This window comes from Pyxicephalus adspersus, chromosome 4 (genome assembly GCF_032062135.1).
Source record: "Pyxicephalus adspersus chromosome 4, UCB_Pads_2.0, whole genome shotgun sequence".
In the NCBI taxonomy this organism is placed as follows: domain Eukaryota; kingdom Metazoa; phylum Chordata; class Amphibia; order Anura; family Pyxicephalidae; genus Pyxicephalus; species Pyxicephalus adspersus.
This window is the reverse complement of record NC_092861.1, coordinates 76,439,644-76,461,890: the sequence shown is the minus strand read 5'-3', so window position 1 is coordinate 76,461,890 and position 22,247 is coordinate 76,439,644. Positions and strand designations below refer to the sequence as shown.

Genomic DNA, 22,247 nt, shown 5'->3' with positions numbered 1-22,247 from the left:
GGTGTATGTTTCTTAGAAACAGTTATTCTTAGATTTGTAATTATTGTGATACTTTAAACCTACAATATTACTTCTTTAAAGAATTAAACAATCTCCCAGAGAGCCCTCCTTGTCCAGATATTTGTATACTTGACATTATGTACCAGGTAATGAAAAATCAATAGTACTTCAGGAAAGCTCCAATAGAATGGGATAAAAGTGCTGCTATATGTGGAATCAAACTTATCATATCTTTTTTAATGGCCCCACGCCTTGGGATAATTGGCAAGACATGATAAAAAAACCCATTGAAAAGGTGTTTTGATGTAATAACCCCTTTTTAGGAGTTATATTTTATCATGTCCTGTACTTTGTGTCTACATTCATAGCAAAGCAAAACATGACCTAATATTAAAAGATGCAAAATATATATGATTTGGTTTCTTCTACAATTAGCTACAGTATGGCAGTATGCAATCCATGTTACTGGTATTACATGAAATTAATATTTGAAGATTAAGGCAGCTATAAGGTATTCAAGGGATTTGAAGCAGCATGCTTTCTTTGCATGTTCCCCCATCCTCATTGCATTCTTAAGTAATTCCTAATTCCATCCTCTTTTAGCAAAAAGAAACGCCTTGCTTTGCTGAAAATCTAGGAGGCACACTGGCTGCAGATTTATTTGTCTGTTCACTGCACAGGATCTATTTGCTGTCAATGTAATGACGTACTGAAATTAATAGCAGTTCCAGTTTTCATTCATTGACTGGTGACAAGACCTTTTAAACCGGTGCTGGCTGAGCTTCTTTAACTTTCTGTGGATTCATTGTAGTACACTTAATTCATAATATCATTTCTTAGAGATGTGAGGAATAAGCACTTACAGAATTTGTTTCCTGAATCCTTCATCTTACTTTGAAGAAGGTAGGTGACAGTATGTGCTATGCAATTTAATACTTTACTAATGTTTGTGATTTATTATCTGACTATACTGTAAGCATAGGGCTTTAATCAATGTCACAAGCAGTTCTGTAGTACTAATCACTCTAAAATAACCTGGAAATGTGTGTTAAATGGCAGACAGCTCTGTTTCTGAATTAACTACACTTATAATTATGATGACTTATTGGATGTAATAGCTTGCATATGATTTAAGTATTTAGGATTTTGTCAGCTGTGTTTATGGGTATTGGAAACCAATGCAGTTAACAGAAGCACAAGACCTCTTCTGAAGAAAAAAAAAATAATTAACTGTTGCGTGGAAAATCAGGATACTGTTGGATTAGATTATATAAAGAATCACACTTTTATTCGTATTTAAAGAACACACGATTATCCGGGCTTATCCAAAATACTGTCATTCTTGGAGATCAGTTACATTGAAGTGTAATGAGGCATATTTAAATGCACAAGCAGTACAAATACAGAACACATTAGCCACCCATGGTTCTAAAAGAAAAAAAAGGAAAATAGCATTCTGCACACAGTGTGTAAATTTCAGGGTTAAAATTTGAAAGCCCATGAACACTGCTAAAAATAAAGTAAGTATTGCAATTTTCTGAATAGATGTTTGTCACAGAATCCTGTCTTCCCAGCTTGCTGACAATGGATGGAGGCTATGACCTTGGAGAGATGCAACTGTCAGGATATACACATAATTATTCTTTTCTTTTTTATAAATTGATTTTGGAAGTGTAAGTGAAACTATACTTAAAATAGCATAATACAAAAAGAAATTACAGCTGAATATACAAATTTCAATTTACTATCTAAGCTTTATTATAAATGTATTTAATTTTTTTTTAGAATTCACTCTGGACTAAATTATTGTTTTATTATGTCCAGCCTGCATCTATGCATTTTTCTACATTTAAAAGAGTTTCTTTAATTTAAGTGTTAGTTCTACCAAAACCAGTATCTAACATTTGAGTAGAGATTGCCAGTTTCAGTGATCCATACACTGCAAATAAACCTTAGTGGGATTTCCATTCCCCATAGATACCTTGGTTTTCTTGCTCTAAAATCTCTAGTGACAACTGGAATGCATTATAATCATCCTCAGGTACCTCCAAAGCCTGTTTTATTTGCTTCACTAAAATCTTTAAACCCCATGAAATTGCCTTCTGTAGATTTCTATACCTATGTTCAAAGTGATTGGCAGCTTGAATTTATCATGGGCAGTTGTGGGATTTGGAAAGAGATAGGTCAGCACTTGAGTTTCTCAACAAAGTTAGGTTTTTAAGAAAAGCTCTCAAAAGAAAAGTAAAGGTATTTGAGGATTAATGCACTGTATGCAGGTTGTTACTTTAGATTCTTGAGTGAGAAAAAAGCATTTACTTTATAATAAGCAATATAGATGTGCACTTGTTAATGTTCCATCGCAATGGAGGGTAAGGTTGCCAGTGACACTTTACTCGGAACAAAGCGGAGCTGTTATGGCTGGGGTAATGGAAAGCAGGAGCTAAAACAAAACTTTGTAAAGCCTAAAACAAGTAATGTTGTTGACTTCTTTAGGCATATTTAAGCATAGGCAACATGTGAAGATTACCTACAGAAAATTCAACAGAATTACCAATAGATGTAATTGTATACTATGGAGAATGCACAACCAAGTCCCAGAACCTGGTGATGCCCCTTCCCCCACTAAAGATTACTTCTTGTAGAAATTTTGCATAACTGCCCACAGGTCTCCAACTGATGATCAAATTTTTCATTAAAACTCAATGAAAAATGTATTCACTTACAAGATGTTCATGGGTTTCCATGCATGAACTGTCTGTTTCAATTCCAGGGCCAGTTCATAATGCACTATTTTTTGTATTTGAGACTTTTTCTTGGCTGTTAGTGTGTCACAAGTATTTTTATATTACAAAATTTATTTCAGCTTTAAATCAAGTTTTGTCACATTTTCATAAACCACTCCTTGATATGAAGTGGAAATCACAGGTGGCTCAATGAATGCAAACCACCCAGACTATAAAACAATCCTAAATATTACACTTCCACTAACATGCTTCACAGTTGTTTTAAAGTTCTTTCTCTGACACACTGTATTTGGTTTGTGATAAACATGTCTACTGGTATTGTGGTAAATTCAATAATATCTTTAATTCACCTAAAAACTCAGCCTAAAAGGTCTAATCTTTGCCTATACACTAAATGGGAAATTGTAGTTATCCTCTAATAGTCTCTATTGACAACAGGAAGCACCTTATTTTAATTTAGTAGATTTGAAGTGGTAGTAAATGTTGAAGTGGGTAGCAAAATATTCAGGGATGGCTACAATGGGCCTGATTTAATAAAGGATCCAAGGCTGAAAAGAATACACTTTCATCAGTGAAGCTGGGTGATCCAGGACACCTAGAATGGATTTTTTTAAAGTAAATTGCTTTTTGCTAGCAAATCTTTTGAATCCTGGATCAGATCCATTCCAGGTTTGCTGGATCACCCAGGTTTAGTGATGAAAGTGTATATTTTCCAGCCTTGGAGAGCTTTAATAAATCAGGGCCAATGCAGTACTTTGTAAACCCTATGGGCCTGATTTATTAAAGCTCTCCAAGGCTTGAGAAAATACACTTTCATCAGTTCCTCATCATATCAAATGGAACAAAACCTTCCACCTTGCTGCCACTCATTTTCTCAGTTACAATATTTATTGATTTTACAGATTTATAAAAAAAATTACTTACAGTTTGTAGGTACTTTGAAGATACAACAGCTTTTGTTTTCAAACTCCAATGTTTTCTAACTTACTAATTCCCAGCCACTTGTTTCACTAGCCAAGAGTGAACTTACCCTGAACTTATATCACCTGTGAAACTTTGATCGCTCCCCCTTTTTCCAGAAGTCAGAAAGAGGAAAAAAGCTATTTAAAAAAACTGACAGGAAAAAGAGTAAAAAAATGATTTATAGGAAAAACACAAGAAAAAACAGTCACAATGAACACATTGGTAAAACTGCAGAGTTATGCAGAAAGTGGCACAATGGAATTCCCAACTATGTATTCTTGCTCATCTAGTATGAACTAATATGCTTTGTTAATTTATGAACCAACATTCCAAATTACCAACAGCTGAATCTGCTTCCTAACAAAAAAAAGGTGTTTTTTAAAGAAATGTCAGTATTAAAGACATTTCTGAATGCTCCGAGAACCCAATTTGCAAGCATTTATTGAATACCATTTTTTGTCTGCTTTAATGTTGCTGAATGTACTTCAGGTAAAACTAAAGAATCTATATAATGAAAACACTCTGACACTGAGAGGTAAATATTGAGAATGTACATTTACTTGCAAATCAGCTTTTGCATTATTCATTTTTCATATTATCCATATGCCATCTTGCCTAGCCTGTTCTTAAACATTAGTGAGTGGCGATGAAGGGGTGACACCATTCTAGGGAAGTATGAAATTGTCCCCTCACACATTTATTCATTGTCCGTAAAAGAGAGTGCTAAAGAACAATTATTTTACAACCCCATCTTTGCTTTCAGCTTCTTTTTCCTATTTAGCTATTTGTTACTTGTGCAGCTGTCAACAAATGAAAAACAAGAGCACAAGGCAGGACTGAGAGGAGCCAAACTGTATTGTGGTGGACCCCCTTATGCAAATATAGGACATAATATAAAATTGAAATTGTTCACACAGAAGTTTTGGCTCATTCACAAGGTAGTAGCATTGTCTCCAATCTACTACTGCTCTATATTTCTTAAAACTGAATAAATAAAAGTATTTTAGTTGTAACCAGTAGCAAGCAGTAGAGGCTGTTTACAGTATATTCCATAGGCATCTGATGTAGATACCATGTTCTTGGTTGCTACTAGTAGAATCTGGTAATTGGCTGTTTGTTAAACTCATTGGCTAAACAAATGCCTCTCTCTAATATTCATACATCAAGGGCTAGGACAAACGGAAACAGGGTTGGAGGCTTTATACCTTCTATATAAATAAGTCCTTAGAGGAAACTCTAGAAAGCCTATTGCTTCTGGGTTGATAAACCAAAAGTGCTAAAGCCAAGAGGTCATAGAAAATCTCAGTTGCTGCAATATGCATGCACATCAGCTGGAAGACCTTCAGAAAAACTATAGGATCCTTAAATATACATTTATAGAGCAGTTAATATGCAGGTAAATCTTCCAGGAGTATGTATTATAAATGACAGTGAATGCAAATTTGTAATTTGTCTTTCATCACACAGCCACTGTCTGCTGTTTTCACCATATGTTATACCCACCTCAAGAAATTCTATATATCCTAGATTGTAAGCACTTCGGGGCAGGATCCTCTCCTTCTGTGTCACTGCCTATATCTGTCTGTCATTTGCAACCCCTTTTTAATCTACAGCCCTGTGTAATATGTTGGCTCTATATAAATTCGGTTTATTATTATTATTATTATTATTATTATTAATAATATTAATAATGATAATAATGATAATAATAATGTAGCCATTACTGACATGCATGTATGTAGACAATGTAGAAGATCAGCTGCATTGAGATGCAAAAAAAAGATTAATAATATTTGAAAACAAATATTAAAAGGGCTTTTGATAGCACACAGCGTTTGACAAACTAAATGTAATTCATTTAAGATTTGTATCTTCATTCAGTGTGTCATCCACACATTAGAACACTCCAGATAATACCATCCTAATTCAGATGGCTGAAAAATCAGCCCGTGGATGGAACATGAAATACATATCTGTTACACTGACTGGACATAAAAGTTAGGTCACAAGCTGAAAAAGAATACACATGAGTAACAATAAACAATTCATCTTTTGCAATAGGCATTCCATGGAACAACGAGCATATTTTCATTCTACCTGGCACTTGGTAGGGTTGAAGGTTAAGATAATTTGGCTGAAGGAAGTACAATGGATTTTGTGGCCTAAACTTACACCCAGTGTAACTCCCTATCAAGATGCTAATGTGAACAATAAGTCACCTGAAAAGTTCATCCATAGCTTGAAAATATGAAAATTTAGACAGAATGCATTAAAATATTTGGTTTGAGTTAATTGCAAAGCTCCTGAACATGATATTGTCACCCAAAAGGGTAGGGTCAGGGGATAATATGGGATTTTTTTTGTTGACCAGTGAAAGGGGAGGAGGCAGTGAGTGTGCCATAGGGGCTGGTTGACAACGAAAAAGGATTGTGGGGGGGGGGGGGAATAATGGAATCCCACATTTATTATTGTTGGTTGTGTCAAAATTTCTGGGTAACGCTAACACCTCCATGAAATAGGTAAGGAGTATTTTGTATTTCTGTACTCAATCTGGAGGGTGACAAAGAAGCTATCAGTGGGGGGGGGGGGGGGGAAGGTTTTAGGATTAAGACCCTATTTTTGCACATTTTACCCCATCAATGTTAAGGGTGCATGGGGTCTGGTATAAATAGGTAGGGAGGCATATAATTGCTCCCCCTTTTTATGGCTAGCAAGGTGCCTATTGGCCTAGTGTGAACAGGAGGTGGGGGCTATATGCTCACTACATATTTTTACTAACCTGGAGAGAGAGTCTGCTTTCAGTGTTTGGGGACATCTCACATAATTTCCATTTTTTCTGGTAAAAAATGCCCATAACTTGTTCAGCTTTAAGACAATATTTGTGTATGAAATAAGCCTCCTTATGTTATACAATAGGTGTTTTGGATTTGTGGATGAAAGAAATACCACTTTGAAAAAAATAATGCTAATTGACCTAAAATATTTTGTTAATCAAAGTAATGATACTAATTGGTTTAAAGCATATACAAAGTAATACCCTCTCATGCCCGTTTTCCCAGCTATATTTTAACTTAAAAAATATAAATGAATAAATTAATTATTTTTGTTTTTCCATGAAACATGCTGCCTCAGCCTAACAAACCCTTCTCCCAGCAATTTTGGTGACTATACCATGTTCAAGGAAAAGCATCTAAGTTGTTCTAGAGTTTTGTCTATGCAGCACTAGCAATTGTTTTCTATACTTTGTAATATGCAACTAAATTCAATTCTGTAGATGCTGTAACATTAACAATTCTAAAGCTAGCTAGCTCAAAGTTCTTTATGTGTAGCAATTATATATCTGCCTTACATCATACCTTATCACTGACTTCTCTTTGTCACGTTATAATTTTACAGACCTTAGGGTGTAAATAAAAAAAAATCTCTTTTGGGATTTTAGGAAATTAAATAGCAAGAAATATCTGTTTGTTCTACCATATCATAAACAAACTTTCTGTGCTCTAATGTAAAAAGCTGCAAAGACTGCTTCTCTTTAGAAATAAATATACATTAGGGAAAATCTCATCAAAACCTAAAATCCTATTACATAGTTTGGTCAGGTAATCCTACCCAGTCAGATTTACCCAGATTACCTAGATTTACAAAACATTACATTCATACGAATACATTACAAAACTAATGATGAAACAATTATATATTTTTTATATGCTATATTAGTTTTTAAAGAAAGTGTAGTTAATTATTTAGAGCATTTAGCTGGACATTGATGGTCTGGGAAAAATCAGTAATATCAAATTTTAAAAAGTACATGTTAATAAAATATTGTTAAAAATAGAATTTAATTAAATGGCCTCAAATGTCAAGCATACGCTGAAAAGGATGCTAGACATGTATCAAATAAATACTTCTATTATTGACTGTGGGCTTTTACAGAATATTAAGGGAAATGGCAATAAAATTAACTTGCAAAGACTGCAAATGAAATAGCAGGATGCAATGTGTGCTATGGAAGGGAAAACAAGATGACTATTCAAGAAAAAAAGCTGATTTGATTGAGCTATATCTAAAACCTCTTTACCCAGTTTAGGCAAATTTGTTTTAAAGTAGCCCTGGAGCATAACAATAACACATGTGTGGAGGGTCTCATAACAGGGAGGAGAAGGGAAAGTACAGGACAAAAGGAGTAATATGAGTAGGAGTGGTGGTCAAGCAGCATGGGGTGATTAGGTGGGTTCAAGTAGGGAGGAAGGGTCAAGGGTGAAGGAATAAAATCGGCGTCAGAGCAAGTCGCAGCCCATCGTGAGCCAGGGGATTCTGGTTCTGCCCAACGTGGGTGAGTGCTTACAGCAGGGCCTCACCAGAGGTTCAGGGTGGTCGGGAACGCATCTGGGGCTGCAGTGAGGGGACGCCCTCGGCAGCTTGGTGAGTCAGCCCATGGGATTAGGGTGGGGAGGATTTCACTGATTGCTAGTTGGGTCCCCTCTGGGGAGGTGGTGAATAGCAACATGAGGGGTAGTGAACCTGGGGTGGGGTCCCTGGACACTAGTGGAGTACGTGCTGTTACCAGTGGAGCAGCTGGCTTGCTGAACGGGCTGAGGGATCTCCAGATTCGCCCAGCGATAAGATGGGACCACAAGTACTTTAGCTTGTGGATGTGGCTCATGACGTCAGCTAGGGTGAGTTCGCAGTCATTTTTTGATGGGGCGGGGGTTCGGGCTTCGCCGGACCTTCGGCGGGAAAGCCAAAAGGAATCTGTTGGGTATACAACGAGGGAGGCTGCAAGTTTGGGAACACATGTTGTTTCAAGCACAAATGCTCAGGGTGTGGGGGGCTCCATACGGCCTTGCGCTGCCCCAACAAAAAAAGAGGGTGCTGGATGCTGCAGGAATTTGAAATCTGCTTGCTGCACCAGGAGGTTGTTACTGATAATTTGCTCAGGAAGGTGGACTTAGGGTGGATGGCGGGACCCTTTGAGAAGCCTCCTTTGGACAATTTTGGTAGGGTGATAGTAATTTACAGGGACCTGCAACTCTATGGTAATAAAATGTTTACAATATGTTGTATTTATTATAAGATTTGTTATGATTAATAAAAGGCTGCTATGGCCCATTTTCTCCAAACAACATGTGTGGTTATTTAGGTAAAAGGAGTATGAAAATGAGGTAGGAGGTGTGTGTTGGAAGGAGATTTTTCATCTTGTCCACCCTAGTCTCTGTTGAAAGATATTATAAATAGTGGCAGTTGATAAGTACATTTACAACAGAATTTAAAATATGCAAAAACAAAAGAAAATCTAATATTAGCAACAACACACAAATTTATACTACTTATATTTGTATACACATATATTTTACACACAAGGACAGGATTTTGCTCTTAACTCTTGTACTAAGGCTAACAGTATATTATTAAACTTATCAGTAAGTCTGCAGAATATTTATAGGTTAAAAAGTACATGGATTGTCAAATTATTTGTAAGTTTCTACTTAAAATGTAAAAACAGATGAAGTATACTGTGTTTTGTAACACATTTTCTTTCTTTGATAACAAATTATCAGCAAAAAAAAGTCTTTTTTTTTCTTTTTTAACCTCTGAATACTAATATGAGTTGGCACTCACCTCTCTGTGATTGCAGAAACTATACATACATAAAAAATCACATATCAAAGATAGTTTAAGTGCAGAATGTCTGTACTATAGGTTAAGTTAAATAAAATCACATTCATTATTAAAACATACTGAAAACTTGGCATGTGTCTGACCAGGCTAACTAAAACACTCCTCCTATTAGTACTGTAAAAAAGGATATCACAGCATAATCAGTATATGAATGTAATCATAGCTTTCAAATATGAATAAATAGTTCCCGCCATCACCTCAATCAATTCAAGTGTCACAATGGTTGAATATAAATATTATAAGTTAGTAATATGTACTTTATTAGAAATTCATATTCCAAAGTGATAGAGTGAAGCATTTACTGTTGGCATTTAGTATTATATTAATTGATTGTAAAAAATCAATTTAAGATGGTATAATCATCCACAGGAATGTTCATATAGGAAAGCAGAGTGACCGCTATGCATCCAAAGAATAAGCATATAGGATAGAGAACCGTTTCTGCTCAAATGTTAAAATCATATAGTTCAGACAACATACATTGCATGAGTCCTGCATGTCATGAATGTCATGCACCGAATTACCTGCCTGTAGGCCAGGCAAGAGTAAATATATTGAAGCATAATCCATGTAAATGGATTGCTCAAATGTAATGTCAGCAAGCAAGCATACCACTGGGGGATGCATAATCTCCGTTTTTAACAAATGCTAGAGGGCATCTCCATTGATGTATACAACATATCCAATCTGTGAAAGAGTTCATAGGAAGGTAAACAGTTGCCCACTCACTGTGATTTACTTATCTAATAAATATATTTTTAAGTTGATAAACCACTAAAGTTACAGAACCACATCCTAAAGCATTAAAAACTCCTACAGTGTGTAAAATATGGTCCTCATGTATGTCACAATTATAAGGAAAGAAAGGTTTATGGAAAGACCTGATTACATGTTTGTACTAGAGTTCTCCAACCTTTTCTAATAGGGGCAGCACTGGCATAAATAGGGGTCACTGGTACACTGTGAGCTTCAGAGAAGGCTCTGTAAAGTGTTCATAGAAAATGTATGTTTTACTGCTTGAATATTACTCACATATAACAAGGTTGGACAGCATATGTCATTAAAAAATGGAACAGGCGTATGCTTTTGAATTACTGTATTTAATTAAAACAGTAATAAAATGAAGAACATACAGGCCAAGCAACTCACTAAATATACTAAAGGAATTTTGCTGATAAATGATTAAATAGTAACACCTGAAACAGACATGTTTTCTACTCTTTTAATACAGTAAATACTATTTCTATTCCTTTTTAATCTTATTATTTGAATATAGTAAACAGCAAAACACAGCTGTCAACAAAGCGGGGTAATTTAGGATTCAGAGGCAGCAGGGGCACTTCACAATTACACTTAGCTAGGGAAAGCACTGGAAAATTGCTGTGCACAGAAAATGCCTACCCCTGTTATGATCATGTTATGTATTACGGTTTGAGTAAAGGTTAAGTGTAAAATTTAGGATGTGGGTAAACTGCTTAGTGAGGTGGGGGTTGAAATGAGAATGATGTGCTTTTGCCAAGTTGTAGCTGTTGTTGGATGCAAAAGAGAAGCAGAACAGTTTAGTCCAACAATGAGCATTGTCATTGTGGACACAGGGCCTTATTTATTAAAGCTCTCCAAGACTGGAGAAGATACACTTTCACAAATGAATTTGGGTGATCAAGCAAACATGGAATGGATCTGGTCCAGGATTAAAAACAAAATAGCAAATTACTGTTAAGAAATCCATTCCAGGTTTGCTGGATCACCCAGGTTGATTGATGAAAATGCATCTTCTCCAGTCTTGGAGAGCTTTAAAGTTGAATTACACAAAAAAAAACAGATCCTTTGATTCCTGCAGAGCAAGAAGCCTGCTGGGATGAGTGACATGGGTATCCCAGCAGGTTCTGAGTTCCCATTCTGTCTTTATCACTGCGCGAGGGGCTTCACTTTAAAAAAAAAAGGGCTTTTAACCCCCTCAAAAAAAGGAAGGTAATTTTTACCTAACATAAAAAGGTTACCTACCTTTAAATGTACCATACAATTTTTGTTTGGGTCAACTTTAATAAAGCATGCCCTTAGTGTAAGAACATCATCAAGCTGCTTCCTGTGATATGTGTTATTTGAATGAGGGACACCTGCACACTATATGCATGTGCGGTAAAGCCCTTGATGGCTTGTGCTCACAGCAGTAAAAATATACATAATTTCCACATAGAGGAACAATACACACAGTCTTCTCAGTTATATTTACTGTTTCTAAAACATTAGCTGGTTTAGCCTAGTATCATACAACATTTTCTTAGAACAACTGAATAATTTAAAAGATACACTTACTATATCACCACCTTTAGAATAAAAAAAAATTTACAAAGAACTCCACTGAAGTCAATGTGATGAAAAAATTGTGTAATATGGAAAACATAGTCCCTTGATTTTCCTTCTCCACACCAACACTTCCCCCTTTTACTCCCCTTCCTAAGTACATTGACAAAAGTTTCTTTTTAAAACACATCATCTAGATTAATTTATTCATATGCAGCTGTACAAACTGTTACTGCAAAAATGAACACATGCAAAGTGTCATCCTTTTATGTTGAAGGCAAACATAAAAGAAAACATGTGATATCACAGGTACCTACTCTAATCAGAAGTTTAAGAATGGTGCAGCGTGTTTCTCAGCACTGCTGACTGCCTTGTAGATGTAGTGATCAAATGGGAAATGGGAACAGTCCACCGTCTGCCTGCAGTAAAATCCCAGTAAAGCTCCCAGTATTGTTATCCCAATACAACTGCCAGTCGCTACAACAGTGTTAAAAACTGCCATACTGGTACACCAACACCCAGTGTATCATTTTACAGCAGAGAACTAACTAACATCTCTATCATTATATAAAAATTGCAGTGACAGAAGGAATCAATCTAAAAGGTATGTAGAAATATAAACTGTAGAAAAAACTCACCTAAAAAAGGAAAGTAGATTGAAAGAGTGACGGCCTTCAGATGTAATTTTATAGAAACTTTATTAATGCTGTAAGGTTTCTATAAAAGGCTGAAGTTTTCTTGATTTATTACAACTTACCTTGAGCACATGGTTTCAGCTATACAATATCAATGTAATTCCTTTAATGTTTCTCTAACTAAACTGTAGCATAAATTAAAAAAGGTTTCCTTTCCTGTTATTAAATTTAGAGAATCGGTGGTTCAAAAACTGATTCTCAAATTTTTCAGTGACAGCAGTTGATTAGAGTTTCCAGACCTCCAGACTATATTTTCCCCTTGTGTGATGGATTTTTTTTTAAGAAGTTCAGAATGAGCAGTGGAATATCAAAGAAGCTAAATTCGGCCAGAAAATTCTTCTTTTGAGATTGGAATGAAAAAGCTGAAAGTCACAGTAAATTTGCTTTTTTATCTATAGGCTCAAACTCTTAATTTTAAAGCTCCTGAAAACAATATTATCATTAAACAGTTTGGAAGGTCAACATACATGAAACATCTATTGTGAATACTCCTTTAATTGTGACACCTTTATTTAGCCTCAAATCTATTGTATAATAAACCAAAATCATTAAAATAAACATTTCTAACAGCTTCAATGCATTCCTTTTATGTAGTTTGAATGCTTTGTGTATTATTTTCTTAAAATGTTCCCTGCAAAAGTGTATCCAAATTTTACAATAAATACGTTTTTGTGTCTAGAATATGTAAGAAAAAAAAGCATCACATTTGAAGGTATATTGGCCATTCACTGAAAAAAAAGTATTTGAATGCAAATAATCTAAATTCAAATACAGAAAAACTTTTGTAACATATACAATATTTTCCTGCCTATACTTTAACTTCAGCTTACAGAAAAACTTCATACTTTTTCTACTGTTCCCACAGGTCCAACTCCCCCCTTAAGAATTTCAGTAGCAATAAAATGTTCATGGGCTTTGCACTTAGCTTCAAAAGTAGGCTACAAAAATTAGTTTTGCCAACTAACCTGTAACTTTTGGGTGGAGGTCTCTCTGACTTCCCACTTCCAAATTTGGTGATAATACTAATACCTCAAAAGTTGGCAGACATAAATTTTAATGCAATCAAAAATATTTAATCTAGTTTGTATAACACGATTTGATTGGCTATTAAAACAGGAAGCCCTTGGCCATTCTTGAAAAGGATAAAATGGAATGCTTCAAAACGATCACACATGGCAAGAAAGCTGGCCATGGCTAGGCTGAGACCTTCTAATACTTTTACACCCTGGAGAGAAAATACCTAACCCACCAGACTCTGTATACAATTACATTATCAGTAAATGAACACCTTGGGTGAAAATAAATGTGCCTACTGGATTATAACAGAAATATTTTTAATGACAACAATGTTACACTCAAATCCATCTTCTATATCTGTCATCAGTAACTTGCACTCATTACTAACCTAAACTCAAACTCTTCTTGTATATCTGTCATTAGTCATTTGTACTCATTCGTAACTTACAGCCAAACTTGTCTTCTATATCTGTCATCAGTTACTTGATTACATGGAAGATGTTTATTCATTTAAGCAAGTTACTTCATTTTTTGGGAATATACAATAAAAGTGTGTAATAATAATATGTAGGCCAAAAAATGTAATAATGTGTAGGGCAATAAAAAAATATGTGTTGCATTGTTTCTAACTAGCCTTGTTGCCATTTTAAGATGTATATAAATGTGCATAGTCGATTTTAAAAGTTATAAAACAGTTTTTTTTACAGGACAACAACATGATAAACCAGTCTTCTCTATTTGTCATTTTACATTCATTGCCAGTTTACAGAGTACTTTTTATTGTAATAAAAATAACAAGTGGAATAAAGTATCTAGTGGGTTTGCTGAAGCAAGGTGTACATTTACAACCAAGATTGCTTTGATGTGTTGCAGATCAATTTCTCCTAAGGGCCCTAAGCCAATAACAAAATTACAAATTCCTTCCAGGACCTAAACTAATAGCTATTATATTCCCTTTTGGTTTTCCTTTTAAACTATATTGAAGCCATCAGTAAAGGTATATTTTTATCATCAGCCTGTCATTGAACTCTATCACTGCTTTATTCGAAGACCCTTTGCTTTAGGTTTACCTGTTGGGTAGAATTTAATAGAATAACCTGTAAGGCTATGTTTTGCCCATGTTTCTTTCTGAGTATCATTTTGACATTTAAAAAACATTCAAACAGACCTTGAAATATTGGTTATAGAATCTGCATTCTACCCCTTGTGAATCATTTTCATGTAACCTAAAAATGATTATTTAGTGATTCTTTAGTGAAAAAATCTTTGTTTGCAGACAAAATACCTGCTACTGTTCAAACTTGAAAAATATATCTGTACATATAGTGCAGAAAATATCTGTACATACTGAGACTGTACATACAGTGTGAATATAATCAAAATCAGTTAGATTGAAAAAAGACATTTAGAAAGACCATAACAAATTTCTGAATGAATGGCTTGGTGAATTTGATGTTACTGTACATCCAGGTTTTCAACCCATCTACTGTATATCATGGAGATCATTCAAAACTGAGTAATGTTCAAATAAAAGAAAGTAGCATGTCAGGTTTCATATACAAGTACATTTGTTTTGTGTGTCTAGATAAAATTAAATTTCTTAGTTTTGAATAGAGCAGGAAAAGGTTAGACAGTTGGTTTTCTATTGTTACTATGCAAATCTCTGCAAAAGAGACAGAAATGAAAAAAAATTACAGTGGGGAACGCATTTTTGTTGAGTTAGATCTCACACTTGTTTTTTACAAATTTTTGAGCGGTGAATCCAGAAATGACCCCAGTTTTTTGCCATCACATCTAGTTTTTACAATACAGGGTAGCCTCCATTTTTGTCAAAAAACACAAATTTTACATACAGTGAAAAAATAATTTAATAATAACTTGAATGTACTGTTTATTTAAATTTCTTATCATACAAAGGATTTATTGTTACTCTATGACTTTTGTTTTACAGTAAAACATTTGATAATTATTTGGGTAAGCGGTTAAGGTAAAAAGTTACGCTTATAGCTTTTCCTGGTGTGTTCAGTGTTAGGACAATCCCGCCGGATGCTCCAACAATAGTCAGCCATAATTTTTTATCCCATCTAGCTGGATACCATCCTTCCATGACCTTCAAATTTTGGTTATCACTGACTGCACCAGAGTTTTCCGGGAAGTTAGAAAGATGGCTATGCAGAAAATGCACCTTGATGCTCATATTGCAACCAAGCATTTTGTAGCTCTCCAAGAGTTTCTGGACAATTTCTGTGTAATTATTTGCTTGTGTGTTTCCAAGAAAGTCCTTGACCATGGCTTTGAATGATAACCAAGCATTGTTTTCGACTTCTGACATTGTCCTGATGAAATGTTCATCTTTGATGAGCTGCCGAATCTGTGGACCATCAAACACTGTCTAGCCTATTTTTTCAAATTGGCTAGACAGGCTAGGAAATGGCAAATTAGGTACTTGAAACAGTCTCCTTCAGTTGGCAAAGCTTTAACAGTTTCATGTGCAGAGGCGGGAATATAACATTCTTTCTATCAACAAGTGGTTCATGTAGAATGTTTGCTTTTAGGGCAGATCTTGGAGGCCAATTCCTTTCCACCCAATGCCTCTCAGGAGCTCTGCTATCCCACATGCACAGATAACAGGGATACTTGGTGTATCCACATTGGTGACCAAGAAGGAAGCATACCATTTTAAGGTCAACACAGATGACCCAATTGTGTTGGTGATATTGCAACAACTTATTGACTCTCTTTATGTCTGCATAATCTTCACAAAGAGAAACTGAATAGCCAATTGGGACTGACCCAAATATATTGCCATTGTAAAGGAGGACACACTTTAAGCTCTGCTTTGAGCTATCGATGAATAGTCGCCATTCAGTTGAGGTATAGATTGGAATTCTCAATTCCTCCATTAAACCAGGTATGTTATGACAGTACACAAAGCCACTGTCAGTTTTAAAGTACCGCAGAAATGCAGTTTCTCTGGTTTGAAAGTATGATACCTTTGTTTCTTTTTCAAGTAAGTTTTTCTCCCACAGTCTTGATGCTAGGAGTTCTGAAGCCTACTTGGATAAATCACTCCCAAATCACTCAATTCATGCTGATCAAATCCCTTATGAACAAAGTCCTCTTTAATTTCAAACTCTTCATCATTGTTGTCACCTAGTTCATCACCATAATCATGTTCTTCAAGAGAGGGTAGTGTAACGAAAACCGGCACTGGGATTTCATCGAAATGAGCCACTGGGCTTATAGCCGATGGTAGACTTGGATACTCTATGTTACATTTATTTTTCTTGTTATATCCTGAAGTTTTCACTATACAAAAGTAACAGTCACTGAAATAATCTCCTGGCTCTCGCTCTCTTGGTATACCAAATGGCATTTTATCACGTGTTCCCTTTGTCAACATCCGTAAACCCTCAACACACTGTTTGCACACCTTATGAGGGGCCCAAGACTTATCTTGATCACCAAGTTTAACTTTGAAAATTGCCAGATAGACCTGTTCTTCAAATGTGCCGATGTTCGCCACTTCACTGGGAATGGTAAAACTGCCACAGATATAACAATATTTTAGGCACTTACGACGAGAAACAACAGAGCTAAACATGATCTGAAAGAAAGGAAATAGAAAGTAGAAAATTAAATTTTGCTTATCCACTACGTAGAGCATCGCACAACCTCTGACCACACTGTCTTGCGTGTAAATGAATAGCCTATACAAATCCAGGCTATAGTAATCGCAGTAATATAAGCGGTAGAGAAAAAACCTGACATGATAGAAGAAATCTAACTGCACTTTCAGAATCAGCATACCTATTTTAGTGTAAATAAGCTTAAAAACTGAAGTCAACAAAAAATATGTTCAAAATTGTTCCCCCCTAATATTAATATTGGGAAAGGCTAAAATCCCTGTCAGATTTTTATTTCTGCCTGTGTACCTGTTGAAGATTTTGTTTCTGTGGTGAATCAAGTTTCAGCAAAAGAACTCATAATGAATGTCCTTTACGGACTCCTAAACAGCTGTAAAAAAAATTCCAGCCATTAGAGCCCTATGCCATAATCCATATTCCCCATGTCCACATTTCAATCATAACCCCTATGTCATAATCCAAAACCCCAAGCTCCAGGTCCACATTCGAGCCATAATACCCTATGCCATATTCCACACACCCTCCAGGTCCACAAAGCAGTTTTGACAAAGCCTCTCAATGCCATAACCCAATCATGATCCAGGCCAGGTCCAAATGACAGTAAAATGTACCTGTATTATTGAGAGGAAAAATGCCCCTGGTCTTACATATTTTTAGACATTCCTATACTGTATTGTACTGTAAATGTAAATTTGACTGAAATCACCAATCCTATTCAAGTTTTCATTAAAGGAAAAGCAGTTCTTGCTTGGCCGGTAACCTTGTCACCCACTACTGTTGGATAATATAGGCTAAGCACAAAAGCTGGGGATGTTACTAGAAGGTAGTAGTAGAAAGTAGGGCCTCGTGAAATTTTGCTCTCTCTAACACTAGATAAAATAGACTATCATGAAAGAAAATGGGTAAACAGCAAAACTGGAACATTTTTTTAACCCCCTGAACGGTAACCGCGAATGTGTGACTTGGGGCAAAAAAAGATGCTAAAAGCGGTAACCCCAAGTCACACTCGGGGTAGGTAAACCTATGGGAAGTAATAGTAAATTAAATCTTACCTGATCCGCCGGCGTCCCACATCGTCCTTTCACGCAATGTCCGTCAAATCCATATGTATTGCATTCAAATCAATTCATTTGTATAAAAGCAGTACATTGTCTTTCATGAACATTTATTTTACAGTATAATATAATAGTATGAATATATTATTTTTTTATAAATTAAAAAAAAATATTATTGATTTTTTTGACATGATTTTACGTTTCTAACTTTTTTATACTCATACTATTATACTGTAAAATAAATTTTCGTGAAAAACAATTTACTGCTTTTAGACATGTAAATCCAGACAAATATGAACTACTCGGGGGGTTCAATATCATTTACTATTAGCTCGCGAATATTTTCAATCCTAGATCGGATCCATTCCAGGTTTCCAAGATCACTCAGGTTCACATGATAATTTACCTTCTCCAGTCTTGGGGAGCTTTAATAAATCAGGTCCTTTGTTTTTCTATACTATGAAACTGTATATGTCAGTCATAACTAAGCTGGTATATAAATTAGAAAAAGCTGGAAAATAAAAGTGCACTCAACCTTATTTAAAATGTTATCACCAGCTCTACATAGGTTCAAAAGTTACAATATTTGCCCTATCTGATCTCGTCACCATGTATTACACCTTGTATCACAAATATAAATGAATACTCTGTTGTACAAACTATAATATTTTTTTGACTTGACAGCCTTTTGGTGTGTCTTTAATCACAAAAGTGGAGTCCTAAACCCTGGAATGTGCATTCAGGTTCTAGTTATAAGTGTCAGGCAAGTCTGTGTTTGCTTAACACTATTTGAAAAAACATATGTATTTTATAACATAGTTATACAATACAAATCACTTTTGATCCAGTTCCTGATAACACACATAGCTGTTTACGCATACTAGGTTTATTTTGAAGCTGGTAATAAATTGTTCCTATTGTATAAAACCAGTCCATGTATTTAAGGGATAGTTATTAGCCTCCAACACTTCTAAAGGACATATGTTTGGAATAGGTGGACAGCTGTTGTTAGTGATACAATATCTAAAGATAATTACCGAATTAATCAACAGAATGATGGTGTTATCAGTCTTTCACATTGGTGAGTTGAAAAGTAGGACAGTGTATCCTGGGATATTGGGATTTTGATCTTTGCATATGTAGGTGTATACCAAAACTGAAACAAAGTCTTTATCTTAAAAATAATTTATGTTACTTGTTCTAAGGCTACATGGAAGTAGTAAATGTAGAGAGTTGTGAATCACTCATCATATACCCCAGGGGTCGGCAAAGTTTAATGGCCACCAGGCCATTTATGGGGTGGGCGGGAGCACACTAGACCGGACCCCCCCTTAATGGCTCCGCCCACCACCAGGGAACGCCCTCTGAAGTGAAATTCCTCTCCTCCGTATGCATTGCAGAGGAGAGGGATTTACCTTCAGGGAGCTTTCCCTAATTAACGCGGCGGTGGAATATCAACGCTGGCTGCAGTAAATAGGGAAACAACTGCAAGGGGGTGGCACTGGGGGAGCTCCAGCAGCTCCGGCTCCGGTAGTACCTAATGCCCCTAGGCCGGGGGGCGTTAGGTCAGAACTAACCACCGGCTAGGCCACATCTGGCCTAAAGGCCGGAGTTTGCCAACCCCTGATATACCCTATCATGACAGGATTATTATTAACTTTCTAATGGAGCATTTTTCAAGCCTTTTTTACCACAGGGAACCCTTGAAATAACATTTAGGTCTAGGTGGAGCCTTGCTTAAAGCAATTAATTGGGGATTTGTGGGAATAATGTATCTTACATTGTGGTTTGTAGTAAGAATTGCCCTCCTTACAAATAGCTAAAAAAATCATTGGTGTCATGCCACTGGCTCCTTTAATTGATAATAGCTCCAGAACTTTGCAGATATCATCAAATAGGAGTTCAATCAGTTACAGTTCAATGAACCCCGAGCAAACTTTGGAGGAACCCTCGTAAGAATGGCTGGTATTATAGTAAACATTTACATAAATCTCCTAAAATCCCCAGTACAACACCCAAAAAGAGATTGTAACTATACCAACTGAATAATTTCCCCTTGACAAAAAAAACTTTTAATATGATATGGGTCATGTCCAAAATGTTTGTACTGAAGCCAATTTACTAGGGACCAAATTCCTGTTTATATCCAATACCCAGGCATGTGAAGATGTTATTCACATGATGATTAAAGTTAATATTCACACATTTTTGTGTGAGGGTTCACCAATCACTTAGGAAGTAATCTTAAATGTGAATGTTACACCATATTTACTAATTTTAACCATAGAAAAGTCCAGAATAAAGCATCTTAAATTGTTGATATTTTACTTTATAAAGAAGAGAAGGAAAATGTAAACTGATGGCAGTGCAGATTGAAAAAAAACTTTTTATTTCCACTAACTGTAATTAAATGGAATGATGACAGTATCAAATGACTATATTGAAAAATAATCATTATTATGTATGAAAATGTGGCATTTATGCTAATTACATCCTGCACTGCATTTTTGGTTCATATATAGCATATACTTCGTTGTCTGATTAGGACATTTTGGGAGGTAATCAACAGTAATTTGGGAAAAAGCTGCAAATTGTTGCTCACAAAATAAACTATATTCTATTTTCACTAAGTAGTTCATTGAAGTTAATTGTTTTACTCTTTTACTTGGTCCATAACCTTGCATAATTGTTTACTGTATTGCATTTACATAATAGCAAATTCACAGAGAACATCAAATGTGTTTGTAGACTGGGGAAAATAAAAATATGGTTGGTACTTGGTAGTGAACAGGCATTTGCTTTAACAAAAGTCTGCTTGAGGGTGTATGGTATAAAAGACCCCTTGTGATTTCCCTAAGGTCCCATGCAACCCATATTGTGTGCACTTAGTGCTGTCCCTTGTTTGCGGGTGTTGGCTGTTTTCCTATTATAATCTTCTTTATGTTTATGGAGAGGGGAGGCATTGGATTTTACTGTGAGATTCCTTACCAACAAATGTTATTGTGATTGAATATGGAAGTACTACACATACTTAGTAGATGATTTCTTAGTTATTATATTACAATGACTTTATACTATGCAAACCTTTAAGATAATTCTGTGTATAGTATTTTGAAGAAAGAACAATGCTATATCAAAAAAATTAAATTATGTTAGATTTATTTGCCAACATAAGAGAAATTATATTAATAATACATAGCCTCTAGTACTGCAACACCAGTGGATGCCTACACATAATTCAAAACTGCAGCTTTTGAAAGGCTTAACAATGATCATAGCTTACTAGAGCTCTCTCCTGCTCAGGTTCCTGCTTCAGAGCTCTTCTTCTTGTTTTCTTCAGTGCGGGTTTCTTTCAGCACAGCAGCATTGATATTCAGCCTGATAGATCCTAATCCAGGAGAGGTGGGTATGCAGGAAAGGTGCTACACAGGATGTTTAGAGTTAGGATTACAGGGAAGTTTATATATATATATTGTGGAGGTGGAAGGGAGATATATTTGCCTAAGATTCCTGTGTGAAGTAGCAGGTGGAAGACTCTCACAAGGGAGATAATTAATGAAGAAGCACTGAGGGTGGGACTATAACATAGAGCCAGGAGCTCAGTCAGTAGCTTGTCTTGGAGAGACACAGACAGGGGTTTTGTCAGTGCAGCTCTATTTGGAGAGAAACAGACAGGGGTCTGTGAGAGTTCAGCTCTGTTTGGAGACACAGACAGTCGGTCTGTGAGGAAGCTCGGCTGAGAGACTTAGAAAGTCGGTCTGGGTGAGTGAGCTCAAAAGTGAGCAGAAGGTTGCTGAAAGTTTCGTTTTGAGCTGACAGGGAGAAGCCCTCCAGCTGATAGACAGGAACGCCTGATGTATAGTAAGTGCCGGACAGGCAAGGTTTTCTTTTGCTGTTTTGTTATTTATTTTGCAACCTTCAATAAACCTAGCTGCAAGCCAGCTTAAGGCTGATACCTCGGTGTGAGATCTGAGTTGGATGAACCAGACAAGTGTCCTTTGACCCAAGCAAAGGCGATCCTGAGCTTAACCCCTCACAATATATATATATATATATATATATATATATATACCATGACACTATCCCATGTTGATTAGCAAAGTGTAGTTAATTTTAAGGGGACCTACCTGGAGGACTTTTCCA

General features: G+C 35.8%; 1 protein-coding gene across 1 annotated transcript in view; it reads left to right on the top strand.

The window, feature by feature from the left end:
• Positions 1-686: 686 nt before the first annotated feature.
• MCHR2 (melanin concentrating hormone receptor 2) overlaps positions 687-22,247 on the top strand; it is an 85,287-nt gene continuing 63,726 nt past the window's right edge. Inside the window, exon 1 of the mRNA XM_072408696.1 lies at positions 687-903. The gene's annotated coding sequence lies outside the window, so the exon portion shown is untranslated. The remainder of the gene's footprint in view (positions 904-22,247) is intronic.